Below are 13,871 nucleotides of genomic sequence, written 5' to 3' on the forward strand. Positions count from 1 at the left end.
CTTATTTACACTTTAATTCGATACACCTTGCAGCACACAAGAGGTCCGTCGTGTCATCTTTAGTGCAGCGTGCCCACAAGATTTGCAGCAAGTTTGTTGATCTATCCTCTGACATGGAGCGTGTGCGCCGTGACCTGTCGGGAAGTGGTTACCCGGATTCCTTCGTGTTGTCCGTCGAACGCAAGTTGGAACGCCCTTCCACAGCGCCGTCAATATTCTCGAAACGGTGCAGTAAACCCTACGTGCCTGGCGTGAGTGAGACTTTGGCCCGTGTTCTGCGCAAGTACGACGTACACGTAGCTCATGTACCCACGCGCAAGCTGAAACACACTCTCGTGAACGTGAAAGACAAATTACGAAAAGAGTGCTTTCCTGGTGTTGTGTACGAAGTCCCGTGCGTGAACTGCGATAGTGTGTACATAGGTAAATCCGGGAACTTCGAGCGACGGTTGAAACAGCACAGTAATGATGTGAAAAACGAGAAGGTGTCATCAAACGCCCTCGCCGAGCATGCGCAAGCCTCAAATCATGAGATAGACTGGGGCAGAGCACGTGTCGCTGCTACCGAGAAGGACTTGACTTCTAGATTGTATCTGGAATCTTTGACGATACAAACGAGAAACAGCACGCTCAACCGCACGGACGATAATCTGCCCCTCGCATACGCAAGTTGTTTAGGTCACGTGCTGTAGACTATTTAAACGCTTAGCTTCCGCCTTTCGCTCTCATTGTGAACAAGGCCCCCGTTCTGGGTGCCGAAACGTCATTACATTTTTATTCTCTTGTGGTCGGCGTCTTCGTCTTTTTATTCAAATGTCTAATATAGTATTAACTACAGAAACAACCAAACATTAATTGCAATGACTTACCTGAAATTGCGAAGAACGCTTCTGAAGCATCCGGCTGATGCGCCACGCAAGAGGTGGCGCCACCGCCTCGGCAAGCGCGCGATTGTCAAGAGAATGGGTTGTCCATGCTACGCACTTCCTCAGATCACGGCAATAAAGCTGCACCAAGAACTGCACAAGAACGACATTAGCGCGACATTAACCGCAGAATTTTTGTTCCACGGTTACGTTTCTACGCATTGTGAACGCATGTGGCGCACCACGAAAAAATGCTTGATACCAGTCACGTCTGTGTAGTTCATGAACATATTAGGAAAGTTTAAAAAAAATGTGCATATGGAACGCAGACAGTCATGTGCGCACAATGGACCGCGGGCCACATGCGGCCCGTGAGCCTCGTGTTTGAGACCCCTGCTCTGACGACTGACATGGGAATATGACACGTTCCATAGCAGTGTTGTTGCAGGCGACACTAATTCAGCGCTGGATACTAGCAGTGTTAGCAAACCCTAGTGCGAGAAATTGCAAAAGACTCTTTACTTTTAACAGCCGAGCTAAGCTTGAATTCCAGCCGTGGCCGGCAACCGTTCTAAACTCGTGGTAACTGTGCAAAGCGAAGTAGAAGCATAGCCATTGTATAGCAAGGGTTGGGGAAGAGGGAGGAGGAGGGGAGAGGATAACATAGACATAGAGTACAGTGCAGCAAGGGAGTGGGAAAGGGAAGTGAGGAAGATGAGTGATGTGAGGGTAAAGATTAGCATGGCCATGCATAGAATATAGTGTATAGAAAAAGGGGCGGTAAATGCGAATGAGGGTAAGGAGGAGTGACGAGGGGACCCGGTCCGCTCTTTCCTCAGTCTTGGCACACATTGTGCGTAGCTGCCCCGATTTTTTCTCTCGTACATCCTGAACCACATTCCGAACAGTTACATCCGGCTGCAGGGCTTCTTGCTCCAACACCCCACCACTTCCGTGATAAAATCTTGAAGAACGCGTCGGTCATTGACAGTGGCACCTCCGACGTCTGGCAGTTCCGTGCCTTCAATGATGCGTAATTAAAAACGGCAGGGACGGCGCTTGTCCTGCGTCCTTATTTTCTTTTGCGACTGTCGTTTTCACGCTGGTTTTTCATTTATGCGTCGATGCCAACTCGCCCACATTTCTACCCTACAGTCTTAAAAAAAGTTGGTAAAAAGGTGCCAAGCGGAATTCAGGAGCGTCCTCTCGAGGAGGGTTAGTAGACAAAAAAATGGCAGCACTACGCAGTCGCTCCCTTGTTCGGCTGCGCTAGCAAGCAAATAGGTAGTAAATGCCGCGCTTACTAACCTCTTTCGACAGCTACTAGCTTTTTATAACTGTTTACTACCTACGTCAGTAGAGAGTTAGTAACTGCAAGCGAATGGGTAGTAACTTCAGCGGTTACTACATTTTTTGGACCGTTACTAACCTTTTGCGACCCATTTATACCTACATCTCCCGACAGTTGGTAGCTGCAACCGTTAGTAACGTTTTGATACCTGTTTACTACCTTAGTAACTGCAAGGAAATAGGTAGTAACTGCAGCGCTTACCACCTTTCTTGGACCGTTACTAACTTTTTCTACCCGGCCATTACATACTGATTCTATTCGCAATGCCCATAGGCTGTCACGCCGCCAAGCGGAATTCAGGAGCATCCTCTGGAGGAGGGTTAGTAGACGAAAAAATGGCAGCACTACGCAGTCGCTCCCTTGTTCGGCTGCGCTAGCCTCAGTGTTAACGCGTTGGCAAGACAGGAGCACTACGACTTTGCATGTTTCCTGCATTAGTGAATAAGCCGAGTCCTCTGTGACACGAGAAATATGATTCTGACTTCGCGAGACGCGAAGTTTTCGTTAATATACATGGCAACTCTCGCGTTCTACGATAGCCCACAGCGTACACATATCAGCTTCGCGAGATTTTCTGTAGCCACGTAGGTTAGTTAAATGTTATCGGCGTACATTTTCAGTTGAAACTCCCCCTGTTTTACTTCCATATAGCATTCGTCAGTGTTTTTGTAGAGCATGAATTCCATCACATTGTACGCGGGAGGTCGGGCGGCCTCGCGATGTGCTCTTCTATAACTCAGCAATCTCAATTTAGAGATGCATTAAAATAGGACCTCTATCCTTTGTCAGGAAAGCGCTGTTATGAATCGTGCGAGCGACGCTTCAGTCATTCTTCTTCTGTGATTATTGAGGAAAGGAAAAAGGCACCTAATTTCTGTCTGCCTTCAGGCGACACGGCGCAGTGCCTTGTAGGGGTGGGGGTAAGGAGGGAATGAAAGAATAGTAGGAAAAAATAGAGAGAGAAGTGATAGAGCCATCCATCCAACGAAGAGAAAAGAGGACAGGAAAGATGTGGGAGACAATCACGGGAGTTCAGGGACGGGACCATGAAACACAGCTAGAGGCACGGTGCACAACATCGACGAAGCGGCGAGGGCCCCGACGATGAGCGGCGCACGGCATAGCGGGCGAGGCGACCGTCACGGGGCGCCGATCAGCGAGAGGTACGAGGAGTAATCCAGGACATCGCGGCCGGCACGTCCGTCTTGCTTGAAATCCAGCGAGCGAATCCGCGTCCGCCGCGTCCGCTCCACGCCTTTCGTGGAGCGAACGCTCTCAACGACGTCGCGTTCACCAGTGTGTTGGTTTCATAGCCACCGCTGCACCGCTTGTTTTTGTACGTTTGTTGTTAGGTGGCAGCACACTGCAAGCGATTTGCTTGGTGACCGGTTTGAGATCAATATGTTCTCCGCGCCCAGACGTCTCTACTTGTAAACATGGTGACGCGGAGTGGTCAAAGTCGTTTGGCGGAGGATATTCTTCAGATTGCTTTCAGCAGTGATGTTGAAAGAAACTAAATTGACGACGAGGATTTTTCACTAGACGTAGAAGGCTGTGCAAGCACCGAGAGTGACAGCGACGATGAACGATCAGCTGCTAACTCACGAGGAACGAGTTGAACTTCACGTCCCTTCGTACGTTAATGTTTTAACGCGATAGCGTTAGAGAGCTCGTGTCGCAGAAATTCCGTTGTTGGCGACGGTGTCGGCGTCACTACGTCGCTTGTGAGCGAGAAATCGTCCGTGACCGTAAAATCAGGAAAGATGCAAATAAAATTAACAATGAAAATCTTCGGTCTCATTGAGGATCGAACCCAGGCCGTTTGCGTGGCAAGCAGGTGTCCTACCACAAAGCCACGATGTTACATGCAACTGCTTCGGGAAAAAAAAAACACTACATAAATGCCATGTAGTGGAAGCAGTCTCCTTAAAGGCCAACTCCGGCGATTTTTCGAGGTCGATGGATCTCAATGAAATTCGCTGGGTACGTTCCTTTGCACGTTTCCGTTATTTATGCCAAATTACAGGCTTGAGACATGCGCAGATTGTTTGCAAATGAATTTTAAAGATTGTCTGCAAACGCCCTCCTGGCTTCCCACAATAATGGCAACATTGCGTCTGTGACGTCAGTATTGGTATAGTGCCTAGAATATACTGGCTAGTGTGCTGAGCGGAGGGGGTTTCCTATGGGAGGAGGTGGCAGGGCCGGTGATGCCTTCCAACTTTCGCCGGCAGGCGGCGACGCTTGTTGCTGGCAGAGAGATAGTCGAATCCCAGAACAAGCCCATCAGCGATCAAGAGCTACTGGGTGGTGATGACAGGAATGCGGTCAAAGCCGCGGCAGTCGATGCTGGCAGAGAGATAGTCCAATCCCAGAACAAGCCCAACAGCGATCAAGAACTAGTGGGTAGCAATGACAGGAATGCGGTCAAAGCCGCGGCCGTCGATGCTGGCAGAGTGATAGACCAATCCCAGAACAAGCCCAACAGCGATCAAGAGCGAGTGGGTGGTTCTCCCGCGGAGGCCGTAGGATGGCAGGTCAAACGCAGCAAGCGGGCTCAGAAGTGACTGCGCAAGGAGAGGACAGAGGATAGCCAGGCCTCCATACCATCTTCGCGCAAGAAAACAGCCAACAGCCCCCCAGAACGGCCAGCAGGACTTACGGGCGCATTCGTCTACGGGGATGGCAATGCACGTAGACTCAAACGAGCAGTCCTCCAAGCCAGTGCATGGCACAGAGGTGTACACTGCCGTACGAAAAAAGATGCTACGCTCGTGGAAACAATGGAAGCCATCGAGACTGCGACGGACGTCTGGGATTCAACAGAGGCCATCGTGGTACTGCACGCCGGTCTCAGCGACATCCAAGACGACACATCTCCACACGATTCAACTGAGAGGTTCAGGTCCCAAATAACTTCCTGGAAGGCAAGAGCCAAAGGCCACTTCTTCGTGGTGTACGGCGTCCCAGAAGTAGGACCCAAAGATGATACCATGCGGATCAAGTGCTAGTTGTGGAATCAAAACCTACGTCAAATTTGCTCAGACATTGGAACACGCGTGGAGTTCGTCAGTGTCACAAAGGCTCTCCAGGATAAGATGAATGGAACTTCCTACAGTGAATACGTCGCCGAGCAACTAGGGCAACGATTGGGACGCAGGCTATTTGCATTTTTAGGGCTTCGCCCGTCAGGCAGCCACAAGCACAGGGCATGGAGTGGGAAACCAACAACCTCCATGATGACTGCCCTGGGACAGGCAATCCTACAAATGGCCAATCCACAGAGGCGGCAGAAGCGCTCCTGGCACAGGGCGTAAAGAAAAAGACGGCCCGCCGTCGCCGCAGCCGCAAAAAGAACAAAGACATACATGTAGGCTTCCTTAACCTACATGGTGCTCGAACGGCGAGCAAATGGGAAGAACTGTACCAGATGATGGGTGAAGGAGACATAGAGATATATGCCGTGGCTGAAACACACCTTCGAGGCATGGAAGAGCCACCAGTACATAAAAGTTGGCAGTGGGCTGGCTTGAACCGTTCAGGTGAATCGAGGAAAGGGGGAGGAATCGGTTTCCTGTGGAAAACTAGGTCAGCTTGGAAGAAGCTGGGCAGTCCGTGTGTTGAGCACATGTGGGTCGAGGGCTACCTGCAGGGGCTGCCAGTCCTGGTAGGGGTGGTCTACTTTGCCGTATCTGCTGGAGCCGATGCTGGAAACTCAAGTATGGTGCAGTGCATCAGGGAAGACGTGGCAAGATGGGCAAGCCAGCGAGAGGTTCTCATTATGGGCGATTTCAATGGGCACCTCCAAGCTCTGGATGGGTTCCAAGATACCAATGGGGAACTACTGCTGACACTGGCACGTACACTTGCCTTAGAGGTGCTAAATCTTCGTCCAGAATGTGAAGGACAGTACACCTGGAGCGCAAGGAACAGTCGCAGCTGTACTGATTACGTGCTTGCGACACCTGCTTTAGAACGACGTCTCACCCTCATGAACATCGATGAAAATGGTGAATTCAGCATAGGAAGCGACCACAACCGAATCAAGTTGAGCTTTTCTCGATCCTCCTGGCGAACCATTGCGAAGGAACATCGCAACCCTGCTGAGAGGCACCTCCCGCAGTCGGAGTATGCGGCAGTCGCGGAAGCATTCGAGCAGAACTTTCAACCGACGGAACCACCAACATATGATCAATTTGTGCTCGAACTGAGACGCATCATGAAGAAGCACGAAATTCGTGTAAATTCCCGCGGCGGTCTACGGCGCAAAGGCTGGTGGGACGAAGAGGTACAAAGGGCCCTTATTTCAAGGCGAACGGCGAATCGCCTACACAGAGCGGCTGTTAGGACATCACCCGGAGAGGAGTGCATGAGTACCTGGGAGGAATACCTCCGCCTCAAAAGAGAAATGCGGGTCCTCGTACAAAGCAAACTAGCTCAGCATAATAACAAGCAATTGCGAGCTATCACAGAGGCAGGGCGTAACGGTGCAAACAAATTTTGGAAATACGTGTCTTCGTTGGATCGCCAAACTCCGGCACCTGAAATTCGACACCACTCCAGCAACCTACCAGTCACCGATCTCGCAGCGCACCTCACGACCCACATGCAAGAGCTCTTCAATCCCACACATGACGAATCAACCTCAGCAGTAAACGGCGACCCAGATAAGCCTCACCAACCAAGTGAAGAGGACCACTGACAGATAACGAGGATCGCTCTTGAGCGTGCACTCCCGCGTATCAGTGCAAGTACTGCTACCGGACTGGACGGCATACCGGCGAGCCTTGTGAAATGCCTGGGGAAGTCTGCTCGTGAACACCTCGCGGGAATCTTCAATACCATCCTCAAGAACGGCCCAATCCCATCCGACTGGCAATGCGGCAGAGTAAGCCTAGTGTGTGCAAGAGAGGAGGCGACGCTGGACTTCTGGGCGACTATAGACCAATCACGGTGACGAGCGTCCTATATAGACTCTTCGCTCAAGTCTTGAAGGGCTGGATGAGCGGCTGGGCGGAGAAGAGGGGCATACTGTCTGAACTCCAGAATGGCTTCCGACGGAACCGACGCTTGGAGGACAATCTTTTCGTGCTCACCCAGACCATCGAGGTGGCACGGAGAGAAACCAGAGGTCTGCTTGGATGCTTTCTGGATGTCGCCAAGGCTTATGAGAGTGTGCCACACGAGAAGTTTTTCCACCAGTTAGACCAACGACAAATGCCGAGCGTGTGGACAGACTTTCTCCGGCGGCTCTATGCAGATAGCTCGGTGGTAGCATGCTTCAGAGGCACCAGAACACAGCCTGTGAAGGTGACAAGAGCACTCAGGCAGGGCTGCCCTTTGTCTCCGCTGCTATACATGCTATATGTGGCGGGACTCGAGCAGGCACTCGTGGAATCGGGAGTTGGCTTCGCGTTCCGACCCATGATTGGTGGGGTGGCGCAGACATGGACGCTGCCCGGCTTGGTGTTCGCTGATGATCTAGTACTACTGGCTGAGCGCAGCAGTGACCTTCAGAGGTTGGTAACACTGGCGGCCGACCACCTGAAGAGTCTGGGCCTTCACTTCAATGCCAAAAAATCGGCCATATTGCAGTTTTCAGGCGTGGAGACCATTGATGTGCAGCTTCCCGACGGAGGAAGCATTCCGGTATCAGATAAGTACCGGTATCTCGGTGTCAACCTTTGCACCTCCGCAGATCTCTATGACAAGCAAGAGGAGCACGTTCGACAGGCTTCGGTGAGGGCCGCCAACGTATTGCGACGGCGGAGTCTGTGGGGGTGCAACCGGTTTGTACTGGTGCGCGAACTGTGGAAGGCAGTACACGTGCCAGTGCTGACATTCGCCAACGCCGTCATCTGCCTTTCCGCAGCAACACGCCAGTGGTTGGAAAGAGGTCAGCGGGAGGTTGGACGACTGGCGCTGGCGTGTCATGGACGTGTAGCTGTCGAAGCTGTACAAGGTGACCTCGGATGGTCAAGTTACGAGGCACGAGAGGCAAGGAGCAAGGCGGCCTACGAAGGCCGTCTTCGCCTCATGAACGACCAGCGGTGGGCCCGTCGTGTACTTAGATACACAGCTATCAAGGGCATGAACACCCATGGCGCAGGCGTCTCCACAATCTGTGCCGCAAGTACTCCCTTTTTACTGACCCAGTCCAGGAGGACAGTGAGAGAAAATGGGCAGTAAGAGTACGGAATAGAGTGCAGGAAGCCGAGACGTCGATGTGGCAGGCGGCTATGGAAAAGAAACCTAGCCTGGCCCTATAGGTGGTATTCACGCGTAAGCAACGCTGCGCTCTCGTGCGGCATGACGGGAAGCGCTCGAACCGGCGCGGTGAGACTTCCGCTTCCTGTCGCCATGTTTTTGGGGAAGTGCTTTCGTTTCGTGCTGCTGTGAAGCGTAAGAGCTGCGCTGACCGGGCATTGTAATCAGGCGTCATCAACAATAATTCCAAATAAGGTTAACTGTGCTGTGTTGGGATGCAACAACGAGTCAAGGCGGAGAGCTGACTGTGGTGAAAACACGACGAAAGTAGTTTTTTAACACGAAAGTGTTTTATGCCGGGCTACACCAAGAATTTAGTGACGTATTTCCGTCACGGAAATGACGTCAAAAAATGTACACGATCAGATGGCAAAGAAAAAAAGTTCCGTCAACGGGCCTTGAACCCACGACCGCTCGGTCCGCAACAACAGATGCCGGGCGCGCTATCCACTGCGCCACGGTCACAGACTCTAGAGGCTTTACAAACGCGCCTTTTATATCTACCACTCTCGCGGTCGGCGGGGTGGTGTTGCCCTCTGGAAGCGGCAAAGTAAAGGAATTCATGCTAAAAAGACAGGGCGTGCAAACACGGACACAAGAAAGAAGTCAGGACACCACAAACGCCGACTAACAACTGAAGAGACGCACAACGGCTGAAAAGAAAGAAGGCACGAAAACTTATCTGCGCATGCCCATGCAACAGGCGAACATATCAATCCGGCACGCGTGGCGGTCTACGTGGAAGATAACTGTTAAGGCATTTGATTTCATCTTTATGCAAGTTAATCGACGGTTGGCTCACGCATGCGCTACCACTATTCTCGATATGCCATGCTTCTTTCTTGTGTCCGTGTTTGCACGCCCTGTCTTTTTAGAATGAATACTTACCAACTAGCTCAGCTCTCTGTTATTCTAAGGAATTCATGATTACGGTGGCCTCCGCGATTAGTACCTGCAACGCGTTACACGTTCGTCCCATTAGGCGCGTTTTCAATAGAAATGCAATTTTGTCATTGCATTAACACACCGCGAGGTGGCGACCTTAACCCAAGCGTCGTAAAAGCGTCGGCCTCGCTCATAGCATCGCGCTAAACAAACCAAAAATAGCTCTGCGACGCGCGCCTGTCTCACCTGGCTGTAACATCGCGTTCCCCGCATACGCGCTCGCCCCGAGAAAAATTGCGGCCAGGCTACCGAGGTGGCACGACGCGCTTTGCGTTTCCCTCTAGTGCGGCCGTAATGTTCAATCACATTTTAACATGCCGCACGATGGCGACCAAGTTCTGCGTCTACTATGCGACGCTTTTCTGGCTATCACACCTGGATCTCTGATTACGCTTTCACCGTTAATTGCCATAACTACCAGAAGGGTTTGTTTAATCATTTAACATGGACGTTAGTCGTCGGGATAGAGATGAACCACCAATCATCAAAGTGGGTGCATCCAAGTTAAACGGTGCTATAGCTGCCAGACATCAATATATATTGTGCAAACTCTTTTATATCAATGCACAGTAAACATTCAGTTAATTCTATAAGGGCACGTTTTACTTTCGTGTTCTTCCGATTCCTATGACGGAGGGATCAACCATGTTTTTTTCTGTTCCGACTGTTGTTCGTCGGCAGTGCAACCAGACCCTCGAGGTCTCAACGAAACGTCGGGCGGAATGGTTTCGTCGCCTCAACCGTGGTGACATTAATACCAAACAAGGTCTGCAGCGAGCACTTCGTTTCTGGTGAGTGCCTTTTTGTCGTTCTGCTACATATAGCGCAACATAAATATCATGGACTGGGCTTGCATAGGTTGGTCGACGCTAGTAATGCTGTAACGTTTGTAGTTAGCATAACGTTTGTTGGCTTGTTTGAGGTAGCGAGCTTAAAGATAGCTGTGTAAGCGTCATTGCTTTAAAAAGGCACGCGTGCACTCCGAAAACAAGAGCTGCGGAATCAATTGGCTATGTGCTCATTGCTTTTCCCCGTAGTGCTGGCGCCTGTGTCACCGTGTATCGTGAAGATGTCACGAACTCGTCGCAGTAATGTAATTGTCATGTCATGCAGTTCGTGGACGTATCCTACCGTTTACTGTAGCGCTTAGAGTGGCAGATTGGGGCCACTTGTCATTAAATTTCGATAGCAGGTGGAGGGAGAGCAATGAACATTAGTAAAGGGTGCTGCCCTGTCACGTTCCCCCATTCACCTTTTGTTTACCTTTTAAATCAAACTGACTTGATACCGCGTACTCGCGCTTCTAAGCGCGAGTTCGCGGTATTGATTTTCGGTCACAGCGGCAGCGTTTTCACGTTTTTGTTATGCAAAAGTGCCCGTGTGTTTGGTTAATGAACCCAAGCTACTGTAGAATCCCCCACTGCGGCGTGCTCGAAGTGATGTTGGCAAACACCAGAAATTAACTAATGCCCAGACAACATTATTCCTGTTGGTTGTTGTGAAATGGCTATCATTGTTCTGGAAACGAGCGACACTTGTGCTGTCGATTCCGTTGCTTCAAGTTATCTTGCGCACGACCCCTTAGAACAGTGCCTAATTCATTTGCGTAAAAGCTGCTTTTCGTGTAGTTGTGGCTCGACTCCAAGTAATGACTGAACTTCTTGCTACCGCAGCGAGTAGCTCGTTAGAAATCTGCCAGTTTTCTGCGAATTTGTGTTTGCAAACAGTCTTGTTTACACTTGCAGGAAGGCCATCCTACCTGATGGACGTTACAAACCCAGACTGGGCACCCAGCTTACACTTGGGGTATGACAGAAACTCAACTGCTAAATCTGAAGCAAGGTATGTTTGAATGTGCTACTTCTGACCTCCCTCAAAACGACACACTTGTCATGGCTGCCACTCAGCCAAAAAACCCTGGTGCCGCCCGTGCTGGTAATGCAGAACAAATTTAAGATTTCGAAACTGCCAAGCAAGTGAATAGTGTGTATGCAAGGAAAATATTAATGAGACAATAAGACCTCAGTGGGTGCTAGTGAATACAGTGTTGTTGATGGCAGCCACATTTTATGTTGCACTCCAAACAGCAGAAGTCTAAGAGACTGGCACGTATTCTTGCATTATTCTGTTGAAGGTTATCTGTTTGTTATTCAGGTTGCTTGTGACACAACTCAAGAGTTATGCAGCATATGTTATACAATCATCGAGTGATGAGCACCAATTTTACACAAGTTGTTTTGAGATTAGTTGTGTCAGGAGAGAGCAGACAGGTTGTAGCTTACAATGTCGTGAGAGACTCGGGGCAGCAATGTTGAAAATAGCAAACAATTGCAGAGGTCCAACCATCACTGTAAGTAGTGCCAAGGATTACAGCATAGACATTTTCACATAAAGGCTTTACATTTTATTTCAGGCACCAGCGACGTTGCAAGAGGGCTGCGACCTCAAAGGAGATCCAAGAGGGCAATAGCAGAGTTCTCCAGCCTTCAAATGTGTTGAACGTGCAGCACAGCGCTGTGTGCAGAACTGTCACGGGTACAATGGCTTATTCATACATGGGGACTATTTCCTTTAATGACATTCAGCATCTTTATAGCACCTTGATTCTATACAGGCACACCACTTGCACGCCCTGTTACAGCACATAACAAGGAAGCTGATGAGCCACATGCGCCTCATTGCGCACTCAACAGCGGTTCAGGTCAGTGCCCTAGATAAGCTGTTCATATAGGCTGGATTTTACACCACAGTGTGCTTGTAATGGAATTATATTGTTCCCGATGGTCTTTGAGCTAGCAGGCAGTGGCAAGTGGTGTACTTTTAATTTTTGCATGGTTGGTCTTTCTGACAAAAATTACAAAACCTCACTATTTGCTCATCCTCTACGCTATTGCTTGCAGTAAACAGTGTCATATATCCAACAGTCCTACAGCGTAAACTATTTGGTGCTTCCCTCTCTCTGGAGTAGTGGGCCCATTATGTGAACACAAAATTGGTGGTTGTGAAATAGCAGTGACAACACTTCAATGCAGGTCAATCCAGGCTGCAACAAGTACCAGCTTCAACCGTAGCTCAAGATGCTGATGATACTGTTGCTGACGTTCATTGTGAGTGATTTGTGTTTACACAGTTCAAACGGCCCGAGTACTTTAATTTAGGAGCATAACTTCAATGAATGACAACACCTCATTGCAGACCCACCATCTGTGCAATCACCCGAGGAAGGCAGGGCCTCAGCTGAAATGGGTTCTCCCGTTGGAGTTGTAGTGGATGCCTCATATTGTGAGTACTGCATTCGTTCAGTTGGAGCAAACCGGAAGTGTTTAACACAAGGGATTCTAAGAGTCACATTCCTGCATTTTTTATCAGATGTAAAGTTTTCTGAAGCTGGTGTTCAAGCCACCACTTCGACAGCTGAAGCTTCAGTAAATACCACTTCATGTCAGTAATGTGACAAATATCTCAAGCACTCTGCACCTGATTGGCAAATGCGTAGTAATGTATTGCCTATACATTTCTTTCAGTGCTAAAGGATGCTGAAACTCAAACTGACATCACAGGCAGTGTTCTGAAGAGCTTTGAAGCTGATAACCAGGTCCTACGCACCGAGTTACAGGAGGTGAAGGGCTCTCTGGACACACTTCGGCTGTCGAAAGCTTCTTTGGAGCATGACAACACCCGTGTGCAATTTTACACGGGCCTACCAAGCTTCACAGTTCTGATTTCACTGTTCACACTTGTCGAAAGTAGTGTGCCACACAGCCCAAACAATGCTCTTGCGAAATTCCAAGAATTTGTACTCACACTAATGAGGCTGCGATTGGGAGTGGCCTTGCAGGACCTGGCGTCCATTGAAGAAGCATTGACGGGGGTCTTCAATGACCGTAATTTCTGCCTCTGAAACTTGTACGAACTCCGAACGAAGTTTCAGACACCGATGCAGTAAGGACAAAAGCAGGAAATAAAGTTCATTTTTCTACCTGAATTTGTCTTTCAAAAGCGCTTTTTTAAGTCCTTAGAATCCCTTCTTGCGTTAACTGACCATATGTTTTCTCATGCACATAACGCACGTGCTGTGCCCATTATGTTGAAGCAGGAATCTTCCTAAAAATCCACTGTTTGCGCCAACAGAAACGAAACTGCTGGGAATAAAGTTCATCTTGCCCCCTACATTTGCCTTAAGCAACCATGTTTTTTGTAATGTAAATCACATGCCAAGCCACGCATGTCAAAGCAAGAATCTCCCAAAAGACCAGACATGTGCAGCACTGAAGGTAGGGATAACACTGCAACACAACACAAGCTGCTTCTAAATAGAAGAGCAGTGTCCCAATGTGCGAGCAGGCTTCACCGAGACCGGCCATACAGGTGCAATGCGCAGCTTTAACCATGCCATCCTGCTTGACTAGAAGCCATGGCTCTAGTGGCTGATGTGAAATCGC

The 13,871-nt window shown here is 49.7% G+C and overlaps 1 long non-coding RNA gene across 1 annotated transcript; it reads left to right on the forward strand.

Moving 5' to 3' along the window:
• Nucleotides 1-12,611: 12,611 nt before the first annotated feature.
• Nucleotides 12,612-13,003, forward strand: LOC119403031 (uncharacterized). Its single transcript, XR_007417267.1, has 3 exons — nucleotides 12,612-12,711; nucleotides 12,799-12,870; nucleotides 12,954-13,003. It is a non-coding gene; the product is annotated as an uncharacterized LOC119403031 (long non-coding RNA).
• The last annotated feature ends 868 nt before the right edge of the window (nucleotides 13,004-13,871 follow it).

Source organism: Rhipicephalus sanguineus, chromosome 8, assembly GCF_013339695.2.
Source record: "Rhipicephalus sanguineus isolate Rsan-2018 chromosome 8, BIME_Rsan_1.4, whole genome shotgun sequence".
Taxonomy (NCBI): Eukaryota; Metazoa; Arthropoda; class Arachnida; order Ixodida; family Ixodidae; genus Rhipicephalus; species Rhipicephalus sanguineus.